Here is a 22,414-nt window from a genome sequence, read left to right on the forward strand (position 1 = left end):
TATTGATAGTTTTGTATAGCCCATGAAAGATTTAAAAATATCCCAATGGTCCCTGTCAAGTAAAAGTTTCCCCACCCCTAGAAGTAGCCACAGATTCCTCCTCCTCTGTGACAACTTGCAACAGTTCTCTTTATATTAAAAAAAAAAAAACTCCCCAGTTTTTATGCCAAATAAAAACAGTACTCAAGGCTAGGGAAGTTCAATGTATGCATTAAACACTTTCCCTGCAAAAAACAAAGATGTCTAAATGTATCTCATTTCACCAATACACAGTAAGTTTTCTTTTTCTACAAAATATTTCCTTTGAAAAATAAGTCTTACAATTTTGGAACGTTTGTGCTTGGTAAATAGCAATGACAAAGGTACTTATCACTTTTGTGGAAAAATAAGATATCTCGTAACATTGCAAGCAAGATTTAAAAAGCCAGACCAACATCTAACTCTGCACATAGAGAAGTGATCATTACAAGGAAGTGCTTTCCTCTGTGTATTTTATCTAGTTAGAAAGCATGTGCTAAGCCACCTATCATGAAACAAAAGGTTATCTCATGTACTTAGCTGCACAGCTATGCCAAGGGAAGGTGCTGGTACAAATTAATAAAGTGAGAATGCACAGAAGGAGAGCATAGCTGATTTGTTCAACTTTCATAACCTGGAACTGCCTCCAAGATAATTTGTATTCTGACCTAGAAAACACCTTTAAATTCAATAAAACAAAATGCTGACCATTTCTTATATTATTGCTGTTATGAACACCTCAAAGTAGCTTTCTGCAGATGTTCTAACATAAGGCTTTAGCACCAGATCACCATAAAACAGCAAAATAAAAGCTGAATCTGTGCCTTTGAAAAAGTAAGTATACTGTTTTGAGTCCTGTTTTTATCTTAGCATGATTATTCAGATTCCTTGTGGCAGAGAAAATCACACCCCCACCCCCACCCCTTGCCTGACAAGAATCGATTATGTAATCCATGACAACTGTGAATATGTTAGGTTGCATGCCAAAGAGGAATTAAGGTAGCAGAAGAAATTAGGATTGTTCATCAGCTAACTTTGTGATCAGAAGATTATCCTGGATTACACAAGTAAAGCCAAATATAATCTTAAATACCCTTAGATGTGGGAGAGGGAGACAAAAAAAGGAGAAAAAGAGAAAAAGCAGTACAGGAAGAATTTCGCCACCTGATATGGTTGGTTGTAAAGATAAAAGCCATATACCAAGACTGTTTATAGCTTCCAGAAGAAGAGAAGATTTATAGGCACATTCCAGCTCCAACAAATGAGGGAAGCCATGCAACCTGTGTTTTTCTTTCTGGCTTATTTCACTTAACACAATTTTTTCCAAGTCTTTCATGTCCTTACAAATGGTACAATATCATTCTTTCTTATGGATGAGTAAAATTCAATAATCTATAAGTAAATACACTTAGTGGTATGCAAGCAGTTATAAATGAATCATTTGAAGTATAATAGACTCAATGGAGAGTGTAAATAGTATAACTTTTTAGAAACACTAAGTCAAAGCCCAACAAAATAAATACCAAGGTACTTGCAAGAGGAAGGGGAGGGGGGCAGGGCAGATTACAGGCAAGAGTACATTGTATATACCACAGAATTGAGAAAAATAAGAGAATGGGGTAGGCAGAAGGGGATGAAGATTTTGAAATGATTGTGCAGAACAAGATGCACTGTATACATAAATTGCTTTGTTAAATGGCAAACATTCAATACATAACCTAAAAATTAAGAATGGGGGGGGATGGGTGGGAGGAATGGAAGAGAATGTTAAAAGGAGTGGTACTGATCATTAGGTACTATACTCATAAACTACTGTACTGTACTCATAAACCCCTCTGTACAACTACTTAAAGAAAATAGAAATACTCAACAACAACAAAAAGAAGGGTGAGAAGAGCAAGTAAATGAAAAGGTAAATAGCCCCAGAGCCTGCAGAAGGTATATGGTTCTGAAGATATCTATATGGAGCCAGAGATGCCTACCTTAACTCTGATCACAAATGTGACAAAACAAACGTACCATGTTTTAAGTGACTGAGCTTGTTGCAATATCTGTAGAGCCATAGATATCTGATGTAATAGTCTACAATTAACAACAAAGTGTTTGGATTATGATAATATTAATATATAATATTAGTAATATATTTTTATTTCCTATATAATTTGATCTTTCTTACAAAAATCCTCATTCTACCATAGGCCTGACAAAATTATTAGCTGCTTACTTCTCTTTGGTTCTGTTTCCTTTTGTGTTTTGTGCTTTTGTTTCAATGAAATGGAGTTTGTTGGCATATTCGAAGGTTTCTTGGAGGTCTGAAGTTCCCTGTGTCTTTCCCTCTTGGATGCTAAGTGTTAAAACATTTTCCAAGGCTTGCTTTTCCTATGAAATCATTTTGTTAACCTCTAATGAGCATCTTTTTTTTTACCAAAAGTATTCATTTTAAACATGATGTAAATTCAGACAATTATTCATAATAACCTCCTGACTTTCATTTTCTATCTCTAATAGCTACTTTGCTTTGCTATGGTACTTGTGTCTTCCAGAGAACAAGTTCAAGCAAGACATGGCTCAATAATATCTTAGAAGATGGAAGAAAAGTCAATATAGTGCAGAATTTTGCTTTTACAGTCAACTCAACCCAAAGATATTTACTGGAATTGTCTAGAATAAAGAGCAGTATATCTTTTCATTTTTTAGTAGTTAAACAGTTCTGGCTATATTGTTTAACATCTCTAATTTGTCACACATTTTTCTGTTTTTAACCATGTTGTATTTGAATTGCTAGGTATTTTAAATGGGAGCTGAGAATAGCCCAACTGAAAATGAAACAAGATAAGGAAAGTTACTTTCATTAAGAGCTTGGCTAAGTCTCCTGTAGGCTGGAATATCAAAATATACTTGTAATATATGATAATGCCTTCAATGAAAACCACTGAAGGACATCATTTAAAAGTAAATTTTATGCAACAATGTTCCAGTTGCTTTAAATGTATTTAGTATTCCTCAGAGTGACTCTCAGTCAAGGTCAATAGAAGAAAACCATCAGAGAATACATATATGCAATTATTTTCCCAGTTACTGTTATAAATATGGCAAACAGTAAAGCTTTTTTGTGACAAATTATTTCCTGAGAAGAGCATTGTAAGCTGTCTGTCTGTCTATCTGTCTGTCTGTATGTTTACAATGTTACTCAACAAAACGAGATGTTTGGGGTTTAAAATATCTGGTAGTACAAATTGAGACAGGAAATGAATAGGAAAAAAGAAAAACGAATGGAACAGAGGATTCTAGTTATCATGGGAGGTAGGATGAAAGGTGGTGACACCCTGTTTTAGAAGAAAACCAAAAATAACAGAGAGTTGCCAGGAAGAATAGCAAGCACAAGTGCAACAAGGGCCAACAGAGATGTACCAGGACTATACCAGAGTTCAGAGAACAGTGGTCCAAAAAGGAAACAGATACAAGCTAGTGAAAATTAGAAAGTTAAAATGCACTTAATAGAAAAACCCTCAACAAAAGCAGGCCAATCAATAAGAGGAGATTGGGCTTGATGCAAAATGGACCAGGCAGATGGACTCACTGGGGAGCACATTCCTATTTTTAATCATGAGTTAAAGGTCCTGGCAGGTATCTGTGTTAGATTACACTCATCATCTAAGTGTTAGGTTCACCTACATCAGAATGACTACTCATGGATGTACCAGAAAGCAGAAAAGAGGCATCTAACACATACACACACACACACACACACACACACACACACACACACACACACACACACAATCTACCACATTTAGTATACTTTGAGTTTGCCCACAAATCACTCCTACCTATTAAATCTAGCCAGGCAACAGATCACCATTCGACTGTACTGTCTTGAGCTTGAGGATATAAATAGTAACCACTAATTAAATTATATCTATATATATTTGCCAGTGTTTTTTCTATGTAAAACTAAACCAATTATCCAATTAAAACCTAGCTCCCCTAATTCCTGAAAGGAACATTCTAGAAGGTATGTAAATATTTAAAGGAATGATGTCAAGGAAAACCATGGTAACTTGGTCTTCCAATGGGTGAAAGATCCTCATAGATACAGAGGCAGTAGACACCAACACTATACATTATCCACAATAATAAATTAATTAATTTTAAAAGCTATGGCTGAGAAAAACTCAATCCTTCACTTGAATAAAAGTGCCCTGTGATATTCATTTGACCTTCAAAGGAATCCAGCAACTTCAGAAATAGCATATATGTTTAGAATAGACTATACAGCCAGACTATAGAGCCTAGGCCCAGAGTTCATGCTCCACAGCCAACAAAAATTCAAAAAAACAATAGAGTATGGATTTAAAGAATGACCAAAAAGTTGGAAAATTAGGCTGGATAATAGACTTGTATTAGCATGTTCCCCTTCTCAAGGCAAGCTTAACCACCAAAAGGTTGCAATGGCTCAGTCCATTAAAATTGTAAAGTTTTTGAACTTGTAGAACAATGAAAAACTCCTGACTACTTCAGGCGAAAGCAAAAAAAGAAAGAGTTTCATAGCAAAGTTCACCTTCAAATTTTTCTCAGTGGTAAAATATCTGCCCCAAATTATCTACAACACAAGGTCAAAAGAAGACACTGCTAAAAGGAAATGATTCTGTTATTAGTGTTGTAAATTCATGTTAAAATGCTCAATGTCTCAAGTAAAACTAAGCCACACAATGTAACAAATAACTTAAAAGCCATTAGTATTTACCAAGTCAAGAAGCAATGCTTTTCAGAGTTAATTTTATAGTATAATCTTCTTTATAGAAAGTACAAGGAAGGCCATATTCAATTTTGAATCTCAAACTCTCTCTTCATGGAAAGCAAAGGATTAGAAATATTAAGTCATGGTGTTTACCTACAAGACACTTAGAATTGGACTGTTTCTTCCAGAAAGTTATTTTTTTCTAAAATAGGGACAATAAGAACTAATACTTCTTTTAATGATTACATGAATTCTTTGAACATAAAAAAAAATTAAGAAGTAAGGCTATATTTGATTGGCAACAAGGAGATACTAAACATTGAAGACAGAACACCCATTATTCCTCGGATTTTTCTTTCATATAGATGATTCTGAGAACATAATAAATGGTACAGTGTTATGATAAAGAAGATTATTTGAGCAACTAAGGCCCGGTAATGATCAGTCAAAGACTTAACAGCAGGAACAGGAAGGAGGCCTGAGTATGAAAGAGTCCAAGGAAACATTACAAGACAGTGTTAAGGACAATAACAAGAATCAAGGCAAAATCTCAAGCTTTTAGCTTGGGTAACTACAACTGAGTGTGTTGTTACAGGAAGCATGCTTGAGAGCAAATAACATAGTTGCTGAAAATGTTGAGATTGCAGCACTCCTGACATCCCTAAGGTTCAGACTTAAGAAGATCTGAAGCATAAAAGAAAAGCCTGAGCTGGAATATCTATTTGACAGCCATCATTTCACTGATGGAAATAATAGGTTTTTATTCTAGAGGAGAAACAGATAGCATTGCATTATAATATTGAAGGGTGAGTATCTATGTACAATACTTAATACTGACACGAAAATCCTTCCATCAACATCACACCTATTTTTCAATGTCAGCACTAACTTTGATGCACTGATTGTTTTTCTTGAAAAATTTAGAAATGATGGTTTACCAAGGTACAGACATTATTTCTTTCGATTAATTCTGCAGAGGAGACTTTCACAGTGCAGTTCTAATTCTGTGGCCCAAGAAGTATCTATAAGCCATTGTGTTCACTAAAGTCTTTTTCTCCCACACTAAGAACTATCTAGTTTGGACTTCAGGTCATAGAACTGTACCTTCAGAGTACCTCAAGACAGACAGACAGACAGACAGGCAGGCAGACACACACACACACACACACACACACACACACACACACACACACAACATTAACTATGCATAGTAATGGGTGTTTGAATAATTTCACTGTGAAGACATCCAGGTTTTATGTTCCAATTAAATAAAACAAAGAAAAAGCATGTCAGTAAGCATCTTGGTCACAAACATGTTCTTAACACCTGGTTCATTGGAATCACTCTTGTCTAACATGAATGAATGCATGACTATGTAAGCAGTATGAATGCTTGGATTAATTATGTATAAACAATTCACTGAAGAACCATAAAATCATCTTAATGGCTTAGTGGTAGAGTGCTTGCCTCGCATACATGAAGCCCTGGGTTCGATTTCTCTGCACCACATAAACAGAAAAGGCCGGAAATGATGCTGTGGTTCAAGAGATAGTGTTAGTCTTGAGCAAAAAGAAGCCATGGGCAGTGCTCAGGCCCTGAGTGCAAACCCCAGGACTGGCAATACAAATAAATGAATAAATGAATGAATACATAAATAAAGTAGGCATAGCTGGTCACAGTGGCTCTTACCTATTATATTAGGCTCCTGAGATCAGGAGGCTCACAGTTCAAAAACAGCCCAGGCAGAAAGTTCACGGTACCCCCACCCCCGACCTCCAATTCCTAAGTAAAGAGAACAAGGGCAAAAATATGCACCACAGCACTATAGGTATTATCTTACTTGAAGAGGATGTGCTGAAACCAGTTCAAAGTAATGATAAAGGGGCTGGTTTTAGCAGCCCTACCTACTCAGAATTAATGAATTCAAGCAGTCTTGAGAGACACTGTTTTGATATAAGTATTAAGTGGGGAAATTAGAACAAAATGTGAAATTAAGAATTGATTCAGCATTCTGCTTAGAATTCATGGATGCCTCTCCATTATTCCACCCACATTTCTGCTCCCTGCAGGATTCCGGCACCACATAGAATAGATGAGGCAAACACATGAGGTCTTCATGCTCTTGACTTCACTCTGGATCCAATTTGAAGCCAATATGGAGCTGCCACCAATAGTACTAAATCTTTTTTTTTTTTTTTTTTTTTTGGCCTGTCCTGGGCCTTGGACTCAGGGCCTGAGCACTGTCCCTGGCTTCTTCCCGCTCAAGGCTAGCACTCTGCCACTTGAGCCACAGCGCCGCTTCTGGCCGTTTTCTGTATATGTGGTGCTGGGGAATCGAACCTAGGGCCTCGTGTATCCGAGGCAGGCACTCTTGCCACTAGGCTATATCCCCAGCCCCAGTACTAAATCTTGATACTGTTGTTTGATATACTCATCCTGGGCTTGAGCTGACATGTTTTTGATCATTTCTCCATGTTCTTAATGGTCCTAATAGAACCTTTGATCCTCACAAAGGTAAAACAAGGCACACAGCAAGCCTGTATCAGATACAGGCTATCTTAAAGTTGCCCTCAGATTTTCTATTTATAAGGTTTGGTTCAGTGGTTTCCTAGCTAAAAAGAAAAAGGAAATCATGCTTTGATGTCTATTTAACAGAACTTTCTAATAGTTCCTTTCTTCACTTTTCCACATCAGAAATACATAGTATTATGGCTAGAAAAGAATAGTTTGGTTGTTTTTCTTATTAGAATTTCTAATTTCTAGGTAAATTGCAAAGTGCTTCCAATAGTAGGTTAAGTTTTACCACTAGAAGCTAAAGAACTTAAACAATTCAGCAGCAATTCCTTATAGCCTAAATGCTTCTACACCAACAAAGAGGTGTGCTGACACACTGCTCTACATTATTCTCATCCATGTACCAGCTCCAGTTTTCTTCCAGTCTCAGCTGGTTCCTATGCCTAGAGCTACATAGAAAATCAGATGTTCTTATGGGGAAAGAGAGGCAAACTAAATGTTGTGGGAAAGCTGGATCAAGTGTGAGCCATGCTTGAGTAACATTTGTCATTGCAGTTGAAAGCGAGCTCCTCCCTGACATATACTGCAAGGTACAGAAGACTTCTTCAAGCTGGCAAGTGCATTCAATGGACAGAGAGGACTGGAAGGGCTTTTACTTCATCAATGTCAGTAAAACAATGATTCTGATGCAAATTTGTTGTAACAAGTTAGATACCTTGGGCAGGAAAAAAATAAATAAAAACAATACCATTTCATTCTGAAATGGTTCTGTCATGAAAACTTACGGACAAAAAAAAGGGTGATTTTGGTCTTCCCTCTATAGATCACTGGGAATCCTGCTTTAAAACATTTTATCTGCCTAGTATCAACCAAGTGAACAGAGTGATAAATTCCTCTACTGACTCAATCCCAATCCATGTCCAAATTCCACAGGGACAGAATCCATCTTAATCCAGACACAGTGTTTACAGATAGATCCTCAAACTGATTAGGACCTCCTTCACAGCAAACAGACTTGGAGGTGAGGGGATTGCTGTTTTAGCATCAGCAGTTGAGGGAAAAAGTCTAACATCTAAGTTTCTGAGGCAGAGTTGTACTTCATTTGGTGAGGAAAGATGAGCAATAACTGAAAGAAACATTAGAAAAAGTAGCCTCCCTTTTACTTAGCACACAATTAAACCTAAAGTGTCTTGAGTTTTAATTTACCATTATTCCTTTTCCTCCTAGAACTTTCATTCTTGCCTTTCAATTAAACAAAGAATTTTATTGTTATAATCTCCAGTTCCTCCACAGGTCAAGGGAAATGCCTGGAGACTACCTGCTATCTCATGATCAAACCCGGGGGTTTTCTCAGCCTCTCACATTCCCTTGGCCTTCTGTCATTTCTATACCTTTTCCCACTTCTCTCCAGTTTCTTCTATCCTTGATTTCCATGTGATTGGCTCTGGATTCCATGAAGGACTTCTCCCCTATTTCCATTCCAGCACCAAATCTTAAGTTAACACTCTTCTTTTTCTCCCTCCCAGCCTTCTTTAGTGAGTCTGCCCTAAAAAGACTGGCTCTGTTTAAAACCCAGGAGCCAATAGCTAGCTCCTAATTCCCTTCTCAAGTTTGTTCTTCCAAATGCTGGTAGGATGTCATACTGGAATGTCAATCAAGCGTAGCATGTAAAAACCTAAGATCATCTTCTTCCCCCACCATCAGCAAGTGTTCCTAACATCTGCCATAGACCACTGTACCCTCTGACCTCCTAATCTTCTAAACTCACAAATTCAAATTGTTTTCCACATTGTCTTCATGCTCCACATTCAACCTGTCTACAGACTTCCATTTCCACCTCTACCTTATCTCTGTGAACTGTATTTCCCTCAACAATTCCAAATGCCTTTCCAGATCAAGTAAGTCATTATCTCTCACATTTAAATTCAAATTCATCCTCACACCTTCATTTTGTGTTCTCAACACTAAAATGCCAGAATAGGTTTCACACACTACAGAGGGCACCTCAGAGACCAGTTTAACACCCTCATTGTTCTGAGAACAATGTCAGAAAGATGAAATAACTCCATCCACATTTCCTTATCCCATGACTTTGCATCTAGTGTTACACTGCAATGGAGATGCTTTCCCTTGTCTCAGAGATCACCCCAGGCAAGGCGGAGTCCTCTCACACATTGCACTGTAGAAGACCTCACACTGTACAAAGCCTGCACCTTTCACACATAAAAAATACTTCCTCTTGCTTCTTCACATTTATTTCTCATTACTCACCACCATATCCTCTCTTCCCCAGGGCACTCTCCTTGTCACACCCAAACTCACATGACTTTTCATCTCATTGCTGGATCAGTGACATACACCCTGAACAGACAGTCTTCTTTTCTTGATACAATACAGCCCTGGGAAAAAGTTTTACGATAAATTCAGGGTCAAATAGGCTTGCATTTTGTAAGCCTATTTCAGAGAATACAAAAAAAAAAAAAAAGGGAGTACTGTATTCCTCTGAAGTTAAAAAAAAAAAATGTATTTTGACCCTATCCTATCAGTAACTTTGCCCAGCCTTTAAGTTAAAATACACAGAAATTGGCTAAGTTCAACTACTAATAATGGACATTAACATCAGAACACAAAGTCCTTGTTCTTTTTTCCTTTTCTTTTTTCAATGTGGGTTATGGGTTGCATTGCAATTTAATTACCTTATATCACTAGATGCCAATAACCTGCCATATTCCCAAGACTAACCAATCCAGACCCTGAGACAGTAGACACCTATGAATAAATTGTTTTACTTTGTAGGTGGTAAATTAATGAGAAGCCCTTCCCTCACTAGGAGAATCCCTTTCTCCCTAGGAAGACTGAGATGGGGAGGATCACAGTTCAAGACTAGCCCAGACAAAACATTGGAAAAACCCTATCTCAGCACAAAAGCTGTATGTGGTAGTGTATGTTCCTATTATCTCAGCTACATAGGAATCATAATTAGGTAGATCACAATCTAGGCCAGCCTAGGGAGATGGAAATGCAGGACTCTCTGGAAAAATAAATAAAGCTTAAAAGGTTATAGGCACTCCCCAAAGTGTGAAATACAAGATCCTGAATTCAAACTCCAATACCAAAACATAAAAGCAAAAGCAAACAAACAAACAAAAAAAGCAGAAGATCTTTCACACCTTCTTCTAATTCTCGATCGTCAACCCTCTTTTTTTTGACCTGATAAAATAACCATTCCTCAATTACCTTTGGTTGTTTTGTTTTAAATTATACCTTTATTAATTTACTGAAAGCTATATTTCAGCTTGTATCAAAATTTTTCATGAAGTTGGGCACCAGTGGCTCATGCCAGTAATCCTAGCTTCTCAGGAAGCTGAGATCTGAGAATTGCAGTTCAAAGCCAGCCTGAGCAGAAAAGTCTGTGAGGCTCTTATCATCAATTAACCACCAAAAATCCAGATGTGTCACTGTGCTTCAAAGAGGTAGAACACCAGCCTTGAGCTGAAAAGCTCAGCGACAGCAACCAGACCCAGAGCTTAAGCCCCATGACCACTTAAAAAATGTCATGAATATATATTTCCAAGTTCTCCAACAGGACAGAAACACTACAAACAATTATATCTTACAGGTCTGTTATCTTTCCAGTACTATACAGCATAGACTTTACTAAAAACAGACACATATAAAAAAAAATCATTAACTATCTCAAGAGGGATTCTAAAATGGATGGTCTAAGTGCTGTGAATCCTCTTCAAATTTATTTTTTAATCTAGTACCTCATCCCCAAAATAAAGAAACATGAATAAATTCTGCTTATGTGGATTTTAGGCAATAGCACAAATTAGCAATGTGCATGGTGCCTTTTTATGTTATTTATTGCTAACATTTGCCCCTAACAGTTCAAACAACAAAAGTGACTTCTGAACTCTACCTCAAGCTAGATGTGTACCAAATTACATCAGCAAACATTCCCCAGTTCTTTGAAGAAGTGAATGAGTAACTGAAATAGCCAGGGTTGTCATTTTCACTCTGGTCCACAAGATTCATCTCTGTTCATCTTTTCTCACAGTTCCTATTGCACAGTGGTATATATACTTTTTATTTATTGTAAAGTTAACATACAGATGGGTTACAGTTACATAAGTCAGGTAATGAGTACATTTCCTTTTAAACAGTATCACCCATTCCCTGGTTCTCTCGCAGTTTTTCTCCTCCTGTCTCCTATCCACCCAAGTTGTATCATTCATTTCCAACTTAAGAGTCTAGTAAATATCAATGCTGAATTGGTTCACTATTTGTCCCACTCTTTCTGTGATACCCTTTTCCCTCCCCAAATAAGATAGACTTATATACAAGACAAGGAAATAACCCAAAGAAACAGGAAAATAAAAGAAAGACAAAAGAACAACAAAAAGTAAAATAAAAACAACTCTTGTTTCCATTTCTTGGAGTTCTTTTGATAAGCATTGTTTTATATGTCATATGCACAGCTTTTGAGCTCATGTGATCCTCTCCTAAGAATATCCTCTTCTGTTCTCACTGTGTGAATGTTTAGAGTCTTGCTAAAGTAATCTTGTCCAAGAGTAATTATTTGTCTTCTTCTATCATTGGAATTACTTGTAGATTTATAGACACATTCTCATTAATACAAATGAGGAAAACCATGCAGTCTATGTTTCTTTTGGCCTGGTTCACTTCACTTAGCATATTTTTTTCTGAATCTTTCCATTTTCTTACAAAGGGAGCAATGCCATTCTTTCTGAAAGAAGCATAGAATTCCATTGTGTATATATACCACATTATCTTGATCCATTCATCCATCAATGGCCATCTAAGTTGACTCTATATCTTAGATATAGTAAACAAATGCTTCAATGAACATGGTTGTGCTGGTAGCTTTAATGAAGCCTGGACACTTATCCAAATCGTGTGTGTGTTTGTTTGTGTGTGTGTGTGTGTGTGTGTGCATGCAAGACAAAATATACTGAAATGGAAACATAGAAAATCCTGACTACAAAAGTCTTGTAGCCACAGTTGTGAAATAGGAGACTGACATAGGAAAAGGAAACCAGTGGTTTAATTAAGAGGTAAAAAGAAGATAAGACCAGAAATCTACACTAGCAGATAGGCTCAGAAATACAATGTGGGTATCTGTAGATGCTGAGTCGTTACATGAAGGTATGAAGGTCATAAACAACAGCCTGATCACAGAAGAGAAGCATCTCCACAAATGTCACCCATGTGCACTATGCTTCAGTCAAGTCAGTCAATATTATTTTTTGCAGACATGAACAAAAGAAGTAGGGTGTAAGAAAATACAGAGAATTCCCTCTTCTACTGTTTCAATCAACAAGACTCCAATTATTCTAAGCTGAATGGCTTATTCTGGGAATTCTTTTGACAAGACTGATCAGATAGCATCTGTCTCCTACAAGTAAAGGCACTAAGCCAATGAACAGTTCTCATTACTCCAGACAACAACAAATGAAGTCAGAATAAGGAGGAACCAGGTGGTATCCTGCTCATAAAACCACTTGATGCGTCAACATCATGCTCTTTTCTTAGCTGAGCCAAGGAAGAGCTAACTTCCTTAGATGCAAGATCCATGATCAAATAAAATGTTACAATAGGAATAACTGCTAATATTAATAATATCAATTTTAATATCTAATTCATATTAGAAAATAATATGAATTAATAGAGCTCTTTACTGTGCAATACACCACCAACACTGAGCCAAGCAATTTCTCTATTTATTATTTTTCAAAAGCTTGAGCAATGTATTACTGTATAATTTTATAAAGCTTATAAGAATCATGTTGACTACCAAATATTTAATTCCATGGACTCATTTTTGTCTTGTATTTTTTACCATGTTTAAGAGCAAAAAAGTACCACAGTTTGCATAAAAATAACATAATTTGAAACCAAAGTAATTCTAACTTTGCTTCTACATGGGTAGTAACTTGTTTCTACCAGCTTCGTTTATCCAATTAAACAATTCACATCTATTTGTCAAAAAAAATAAAGAGCATCACATTTCTTATTTAAAAAGTAATTTAAAAAAATCTAATTTTGATTTTCCTGTTTCTTTTCACATCTTATCCCTGAGATTATAAATTAATAGCATAGCAATATGGAGACTTTTTTCAGAAATGCTATTTTTTCATAGTAAATAAGGGAATAAAGTAAACAGAGTAATGAATATTTAAAGTGCCAAAGGAACTCACAAATTTCCTTGGCCCAGGTTATAGTCACTGTATTGTATATTCATAAATATTTTGAACATAATCATAGGTGTTCACTGATTGGAAGAGCTTGTTGTAAATAAAGTCTCTGCACTCCAGCATCAGATAGCCTTTGCCTGCAACTAGCTTAGAATTATACTGTAATTACAGTGAAATTCAAATTACAAGTACTAGGCTAATCTGATATGCAGCATACACAGGCTACATTGTGTCTATATTTGCCTTTGTCTTCTAGTGTGTATAGATCTTATCTTTTAATAAAAATAACAGAACAAAGATTTGGCAATGACATCCTGGGCAGGATGTCCTAATAATTTCCAAAGCAAGTCATTTCCTTTTCAACTTATTTTCCCCTTTTCATGATTCTGTTACACATCCCCAGTTTCCCTAGATTCCTCAAAAACATATCCTAATTACTGACTAAAGTGTTCTTCAACTGTAGGAACTGATAAATCCTAGAAACGCACTGCATTTTCCATGTTTAACAAATAAAACAAAGGGAGGAATTGGAGCAACCCTAGTTTTTCCCCACTTGGTAGTACAGGCTTCCTCATCATCCTTGATCCTAAATTATGTCCAAGACAGACTAACGTTTAGAGCTGTGAGGTTTTAGGAAACCAATATATTTTCCTAAAATCAGCAGGGTTCACTCCCACTATGCTTTCTACTTTCTTCCCTAGAAGTTCGGTCAATTAGTGCTTCCCTCCTAACAGTAAAATGATCATCTACTTTGGAAAATTGATGTTTCCCAAAGGTTGTTTTCAATACTGTTTGTACACGTAAAATTTTAATATTAGCATTCAATAAGTGTGTAACTACAAGCTTTAGTAAGTCAAACAATCTAATACTAACAACAACAAATTTTGGTCAACTGAGTCTGTGATGCTAATTTCATTCTTGCTGGCCAGTTGTCAAGTGGTAGTATTTACATATATTCATTCACATGGTTAGAAATAAACCAGGGAAGAAACCAGTTCCTGATAAATGTTTCAAAAAGTAAACTTCAAATCACAAGTAAGCCACTTGTAAATCTCATTAACGTTCTGTTTTGAAAACAGTGTTAAGAAAATGCTGAATGAGTCCTTGGAAGCGCTGGCAGGGCAGCGGCTGCTGCTGCTGGCAATTCTTTGCAGATGTATTGCTGGTCTTGAACATTATCCCATTTGAAAGCACCAGGGAGGAGCATCATTATGGAGCCTTGATTGGGCTCAACGGGGAGAAAATGGCATTGAATCACGGTGATGAGCAACTGAGGCTCTGGAGAAGATACTGCAAGGTGAGTCCACCTCCCATTGAGGAATCCCATGCCTACTACCATGAAAGTCTGTGATGTACCCTTGGAGCAACTGTCACGATCTGAAAGCTCGAAGTATGTTCTGGAGAGACTCCTTCCCTACTGGAATGAAAGGATTGCTCTGGAAGTGCTAAAAGGCAAAAATATTCTGATATCTACTCATGGGAACAGCAGTAGAGCCCTCTTGAATCATCTGGAACATTGCCAAGATGTCTGTATGTGTGTGATAAATTTTTGAGGTAGGAAAAAAAAAAAGAAAATGCTAATTTTGTTGAATGGCAAATCCTTTGTACAACTACTTTAAGATAATTTTTTAAAGGAAAGAAAATCCTGAGTCTTGCTTCTAAAGTACAATAAGAAGAAACAGGAAATGAATTGCAAGTATTTTTATTTTTTCAAATAGTGTCCTTCAAAATAAATTTAATTAGAGTCATTTGTTAAAATCAAATCACATTTTTGGGGTTTTTTTTTTAGTATTTATTATCAAACTGAATTACAGGGAGGTTACAGTGTCATACATTAGGCATTGGATACATTTTTTTCGTACCGTTTGTTACCTTCAAATCACATTTTTAAACTCAGTAATACCCTTCTTTTCAGAAAAATCAAATTAAGTATACACCCCTAAGCACTGTAATTTTAACTTGCTTCAAAACATATACAAACCTCATAAAGCTTAAACTTCCACTTAAGCAGGCAGACAATCAACAGGATGCTCTTGGGATCAAAAGCATTAAAAGGGGGTCTATGAACCCACAATAAAAGAGGGAACTGATCTATACATAGCAGATGTAAATTACATGACGCTTAATGTTACCTGAAAAAAATAATTGAAGCTCTGTAATTAAATTGCAACTATATGATTAGAAAAATTATTGGAAATATCTAGTAGCCTATAAAAATGTTAACCTATGACTCTGTTGCAATCAACCCATAATCACATTTTGTTAAAATCACTTAAGTAATGGCATCATAAATTTAAACCACTTGTTTATAATAATACACATAAAACAGTTGTCAGCAGGTTCTATGCAAGCTAACGAGCTATCCTGTTATTTACTCTTCACTCATTTCTGTGACTATCAAATTTCCAACACTTTTCTTCCTTGGAAGAAAAAACAGAGTAAAGAGAAAAAAAGGTATTCCTGGTATTCAATGCTAACAGAACTGTATATATCCACATAAGTAAATGTTAAGTAGAAAGTTATGCATTGAAAACACATGCAAGGCTGGGCACGGTAATAAACACCTGTAATCTCACACACTCAGTACACAGAGGAAGGAGGATTAAGAGTTCAAGACTAGGCAAGTACTGATGGCACACACCTGTAATCCTAGCAACTCAGGGGGTTGAGATCTGAGGATTGGTGGTTCAAGCCAGTCAAAGCAGGAATGTCTATGACATTCTTATCTCCAATCAACCACAAACAAAGCCAGAAGAGGCTCTGTGGCTCTAGTGGTAGAGCATTAGCCTTGGGCAAGAAAGATCAAGGGCAGCACCCCAGCCCCGAGCTCAAGCCCCAGGATTGGCACACAATATAAAACAAATGAAATATAGTTTGTGACTAGCCAGGACTACCCATCTACACAGAGAGATGATGTCTCAAGCGACAAAAAGTTTACACAGCGATAATACCTATTTATACAACAATGCTGGTTATTACAAAGGTAAAGTATCAGAATTAGAGAAGAGACTGGGACATTGATGTACATTGCTACGTTAAAATGAAAGGGGGAAAATGAGGATGAAAGTCCTGCACTGATTGCTCTTGTCTGTAATCCTAGCTACTCAGGAAGCTGTGATCAGAGGATTGCAGTTTGAAGCTAGCCCCTGCAGGAAAGTTGCTGAGACACTTAACTACAATGATAAGGAAAAAAAAAAAAAAAAAACCAAACAGAAAGCAGAGGTGTGGCTTAAGTGGTAGAACACCAGCCTTGAGAGGAAGAAGTTAACAAAGAGCTCTCTGACCCTGAGTTAAAGCCCTAGTACCAGCAAAAAGAAAAAGAGAAAGGAGGAAGGAAGCAATAGAAAAGAATGAGTATGACAGAAAGAAGAGATACTGTTAGAATGAAGGATGCTACCAAACAGGCAAAGATCCCATGGAAGAATTACAGTGCCTAGCTCTCAAGAGTACCCAGATTGGAGGTAATCTCTACCACAGAAAAGATGTAGATCTCTACCAAAGAAAAGAGGCAGAAATGAAGTAAACAGTGTCCACAAGGAAATGGTGGTGCTCCTACCGGAAATATGTTGCTAAGGAATGAGTTGACAATAATCAAACATTCAACAATGGAAAGTACCTTCCTCAATGACGAGTAACCAGTTTTCCTTGGATGTTAAACACAGGTTTGTTTTTTAATATACAATGCACTTACTTTTTTCATTTCATTTTTAATAATAAAAACAGAAGTTGGCCACTATTATCCCCCTTTGTCTAAGAAGCTAAATAATGGCTTAACTTCTCGATTGTGTTGATAATACCACTAAGATAGTGAATGGCAGTTTGGATTTATGTTCAGTTATATTTGGGTTCCAAAATAAATGCTTATTCATTTTTTTTTTCTCCACCATCACTCTTGTAGAAATTAACTCAGGGAACACTACTACAAAAAAATCAAGAAGTTCTTTATTATTTTTTAATAATGGAATAGTAGTAAAAGTAAATTTAAACAATGAACATGGACCGGATTGTAAACCAGGATGACAATTTATGTATTATACAGCTTTTCTTAAGGCATCTGTAAAAAAAAAAAAAAAAAAGATTGAAGAAAAGGAGTATGTGTTTACTATGTGTAATAATTTGGGGGGGGGGGGTAAAGAAGAAAAACAAATTTCTATCTGATGTCACTATAATTACTGCAAGGAATTTATGCCTATGACCAGAGAACATGTGTAGAAAAAAACAATTTGATTGACATGGCTACTGCTTTGATTTAAGTGACAGAAACTTTAATTCAAACCAGGCAAAAGTAAAAATGAACTGACTTGGGGAAACGCTGAATAATTAAACCACAAAATATGCAGGAAGCAAGTTCTTATAAATAACCAGATCCAGGGATTGTCAACATGCCAAGAAAATCCCAGTTTCTCCCTTTTCCTACTCCTCCATCATTGCTCAAACACAAGGAAGATGGGTACTACATATGGATTATCTTTGTGAGTTTATTTCATTTCACTTAACACAATGATCTCCAGTTCTCTTTCCCTGCAACTGACATAATTGCATTCTATTTTTTATGGCTGAATATAACACCAGTGGGGGGGGGGGGGGGATGACGGGGTGACATTCTCTATATCCATAGAGAATTACTTTCTTTTCTTTTTTTTTCTTTTTTTGCCAGTCCTGGGCCTTGGACTCAGGGCTTGAGCACTGTCCCTGGCTTCTTCCCGCTCAAGGCTAGCACTCTGCCACTTGAGCCACAGCGCCGCTTCTGGCCGTTTTCTGTATATGTGGTGCTGGGGAATCGAACCTAGGGCCTCGTGTATCCGAGGCAGGCACTCTTGCCACTAGGCCATATCCCCAGCCCGAGAATTACTTTCTTGAAAGTCTCAGTTTAAGCAATCCTGGGGTAAGATTCGTATTTTGGGATGTGGTTCAGCCACCCACCACGTGAATAATGGACAGATGTCTGAAAGTTCTTGCAAGAACTGTACCCAATGAGGAGGCATCATTTCCCATGGCACAGTCTGTATACTGCTTCCTTTTACGAATAGGAAATAGATACTGGGCACCCGCAAACTACAGTTGCCTACCATAGGATCAAGTAGAATATGCTATTTGTAACATAAACCAAACAGATGATTATCTTTGAAAAAGATCCCACCCCACCTTTCATGTTGAGTATGCTGGGTAATTACTGCTAAAATTGCTTATTCAAGTGCACAGGGCAAAGCCTCCATATTTTTGGTTAGTTCAGCCAAGAAGTACCTTTGGTTCAGCATCTGTGGGGTTGAGTACTGAAGGAATATGGTTCACCAGAAAAGCATTACACCTATGTCAGCATGATGCACTTTTCAATAAACAAACAAATTTCAAACTTAAATCTTAACATGAATTCTGAAAAGAAAAACAAATTTCAACTATGATTTTAAAGCGCATTGATTATATCCCTCAGATTTCACTAACAAATACACTGACTGAAAATAAAACAGAACAAATTTACTTCCATAGAAAAGTTTACGTGAAAACCTAACAAAAGCCATTGATCTGGGAAGAAAGACAACTGTATATTATAGTAATCTATTCATATTTTTAAATGCCTGTATTTTTAATGTAATAAGTATGAATAAAAACCATGCCAGGAAAAACATGGTATGCTTCATGTTGTTTCTTGGTACATTTTCCATAAATCTGAATCCTAGAGTTTTACAAATATTTCTACAGCAGCTAATTCCAATGGAATGAATAGAAAAGTACATCTCAAAGCTTTAAATAAGGACAATCCTAAAGATAAACATTAGAAGATATATGTTAAGATCAATCTACTTGATATTAGAAGATTTATGTTTATTACTATAGATTAATCTACAAAGAAATGGAGTTTCATTATAATACTCTAATACATGTATATTATATATCTTGGTCATTTTCACCACATTTTCTTCTTCATTACTCTTTCTAATTTTCCCTTTCCACATTTCCATTAGTCCATCCTTTACTTACCTGCTTGTTATCCTAATTTCTATACAGAATAGAAAACAAGGGGCTGGGAATGTGGCTTAGTGGTAGAGTGCTTGCCTAGCAAGCATGAAGCCCTAGGTTCGATTCCTCAGTACCACATATACAGAAAAAGCCAGAAGTGGCACTGTGGCTCAAGTGGTAAAGTGCTAACCTTGAGCAAAAAGAAGCCCAAGGATAGTGCCCAAAACAGTTCTAGCCCAAAGAAAGACAAAAAATAAACAAATAAATAAAATAGAAAACGAGATTATCTTTGTGAGTTTATTTCATTTCACTTAACATGATGATCTCTAGTTCTCTTTCCCTGCAACTGACATAATTTCATTCTAATTTTTGTGGCTGGATATAACACCAGTGTGTGTGTGTGTGTGTGTGTGTGTGTGTGTGAGAGAGAGAGAGAGAGAGAGAGAGAGAGAAAGAGAGAGAGAGATTCTCTTTATCTATTCATTCATGGCTAGGCATCCAGTTTGATTGTACAACCTGGCTGTAATGGATAGTGTCAAAATAAACATAAATGTAAGGCATCGCAGTAGTGAGCTGACTCTGGTTCTTTTGAGTGCATAATCAGAGTTGGTATAACTCTGAATCACATGGTAGTTCTATTTGCAATCTTCTGACTAACTTCTTTACTAATCATAGTATCCCCAAATTTACATTCCCACCAATCCTATCTAAGGGTTTCTTTCCCCCATCCCATCCTCATCAATAACTGTTACTTTTCTTTTCTTGATGGCAGCCATTCTTTTGGGGTGAGATGCAATCTCAATGTAATTTTAATTTGTATTTGCCTGATGGCTAAATATGCTGAAAGTAGGATATATTTTCTACTGAAATTATACACAGACACATAGAAATGAGATTTTCTTAGTTCATTCAAAAGGCAGATTAAAGTTTCACCCTTAGAGTAAAACTCAATAAATCCTCCTTGTTCAGGTGTTGGTAAGTGTATAACACATATAACAGGTATCATGGACTGGGGACAAACCAGATCTGAGATAATGCCAAGTCTCAGGCCTATGTTTAGTGCTATTAACATGGCTTCCAAAGCTAAAACCATGCTTTTCAGACAACTGTCTCAATCATACAAATTTAAGTAAAACATAAAAATCAAACAAATCAATGCAACCTAGTTGTAATTTTTACCAATGTCCAAATCTCTATCCAAATACAAATTTCAAAAGACATATGAAGAATCACACAAACTAGTCTTCCTTTAATTATGTCCTTAAAGAGTGGTGGGTCCAAGAACTTATTATTGGTTGTGTTTTCTTGTACAAACTACACTTTGTAAATTGTCTTCCTGTTCAGGAAAAGTCCTATTAACTGACCTTCAACTGTCACTGGATTGCAACTTTATATCTATGTCATTTCTTTAGGTTTACTGAAGCTTAACTACCAAAGCCAGTATCATATTTTAGGTACTATCTTAAAACATTTAGTAAGCACAATTGTATCAGTGCGTGTTAATTGTACAAACGAGCTCCATTTGTGATATTTCCATACACACATACAATGATCCTTTATCAAATTAACCTCTCTCTTAAATCCTTGTCTTAATGCATATTATTATTACTATTATTATTCATTGTGGTACTGAGGAATTGAACCCAGAACCTCATGCATGATGGGCAAACACTACCACAAAGCCACATCTTCAGCCATTTTTAAATAGCAAAAAAGTTCCAAATTCATTGATTATGTAAGTCTTAGGTATCAACTTACTTTAATTCAAACAGTATGTTTTCTTCTCTTCCCAGTTCCTTGTTCTTACCCACACACAAAAATTTTTCTCCAAAAAATGGCAGTCAGAGTTATACTACCTAAGCAGCTTTCAGCAGTCACAATGAAGCTAATGTTGGGGGGAGGGGGGAGGGGGAATGAAAGTGAGTTTTGCTATTATTTGAAAAGTTAATGCGTGACAAGAAACACTTTTAACAGTGTTTGCTGACCCTGCTCATTCTGAACCATGAAATTGCTTGAGCCAGAGAAAATTACCAACCATGACAAGTATAAAGGATTCTGCAGATGTATCATTCCCACAGCCCATGGTATGGTGCTCTGGACGGAAGCAAAATGTCAGAGGTGTTATGTAGGCTCATCACCCGGCCCCAGGAGCTTGATCTTTACATGAAGTAAAATTTCATGAAGTAGAATAGCACACCACTGATTCCATAATCATACACCCCATGATTAAATCCTCACTCTTATCATTTCTAGATGCCCCTGAACTAGATTTTCAATGTTTCCACATCCCCACTTCTTCATGTGATAAAATGTGCATTAATGTACTAGAGCTGCCATAACAAAGTACTTCAGATTGAAAGGCTTAAAAGAAGAAAAAAAAAATTTCTTTTTTGAAGTTCCAAAGTCTGGAAATCCAAGATCAAGATGCCAGCATGGCTGGTTTCTTCTTGGTTTGCAAATGACTGCCTCCTCACTGTGTCCTAACTTGGGCCTTTTTCTCTTCATGTTTATTCTTGAGGGCTCCTCTCATCAGGATACTAGACATAGTGGATTAGAGTCTCATTGATAAACTTTAATTAACCAAATTTGCCTCCTTACGGGACTACCTACACAGCCACATGGGAGATGAGGGCTTCAACATATGAACTTGGGGTACACAATTAGGTCTGTAAGAGCCTATAACAGTAACATCTATTTCTCATGTTCTCGCTGGTGATTAAATGTGTTCATACAGATAAAGTGTCTGGCAAATGGGAAGTTCTATGTAAAAGCTTACTTTGTGGTTAAGTGCCATTAAATTTACTTATTGAAGTAGTATTCACAAATCACCCTCATCCAGTGCCTGAAAACAGACATATATTATTTGGCTTAAGGGATGGCTTATTATGGGAATGGTAATATCTTCGGAAGGAAATGTAGGACACATCTTGCTGGTAACAGTTACCTCAATTTAAAACACAAGTGG

At 36.6% G+C, this 22,414-nt stretch overlaps 1 protein-coding gene and 2 long non-coding RNA genes across 9 annotated transcripts in view; 2 read left to right on the forward strand and 1 right to left on the reverse strand.

The window, feature by feature from the left end:
• The window catches only part of Ptprk (protein tyrosine phosphatase receptor type K), a 481,811-nt gene that overhangs the window by 431,603 nt on the left and 27,794 nt on the right, over window positions 1–22,414 (reverse strand). The window lies entirely within an intron of this gene.
• Window positions 2,634–4,184, forward strand: LOC125357274. Its single transcript, XR_007212104.1, has 2 exons — window positions 2,634–4,033; window positions 4,065–4,184. It is a non-coding gene; the product is annotated as an uncharacterized LOC125357274 (long non-coding RNA).
• Window positions 12,193–21,044, forward strand: LOC125357275. The gene is made up of 3 exons (XR_007212105.1): window positions 12,193–12,227; window positions 18,984–18,988; window positions 19,915–21,044. It is a non-coding gene; the product is annotated as an uncharacterized LOC125357275 (long non-coding RNA).

Source organism: Perognathus longimembris, chromosome 9 (assembly GCF_023159225.1).
Source record: "Perognathus longimembris pacificus isolate PPM17 chromosome 9, ASM2315922v1, whole genome shotgun sequence".
Taxonomy (NCBI): Eukaryota; Metazoa; Chordata; class Mammalia; order Rodentia; family Heteromyidae; genus Perognathus; species Perognathus longimembris.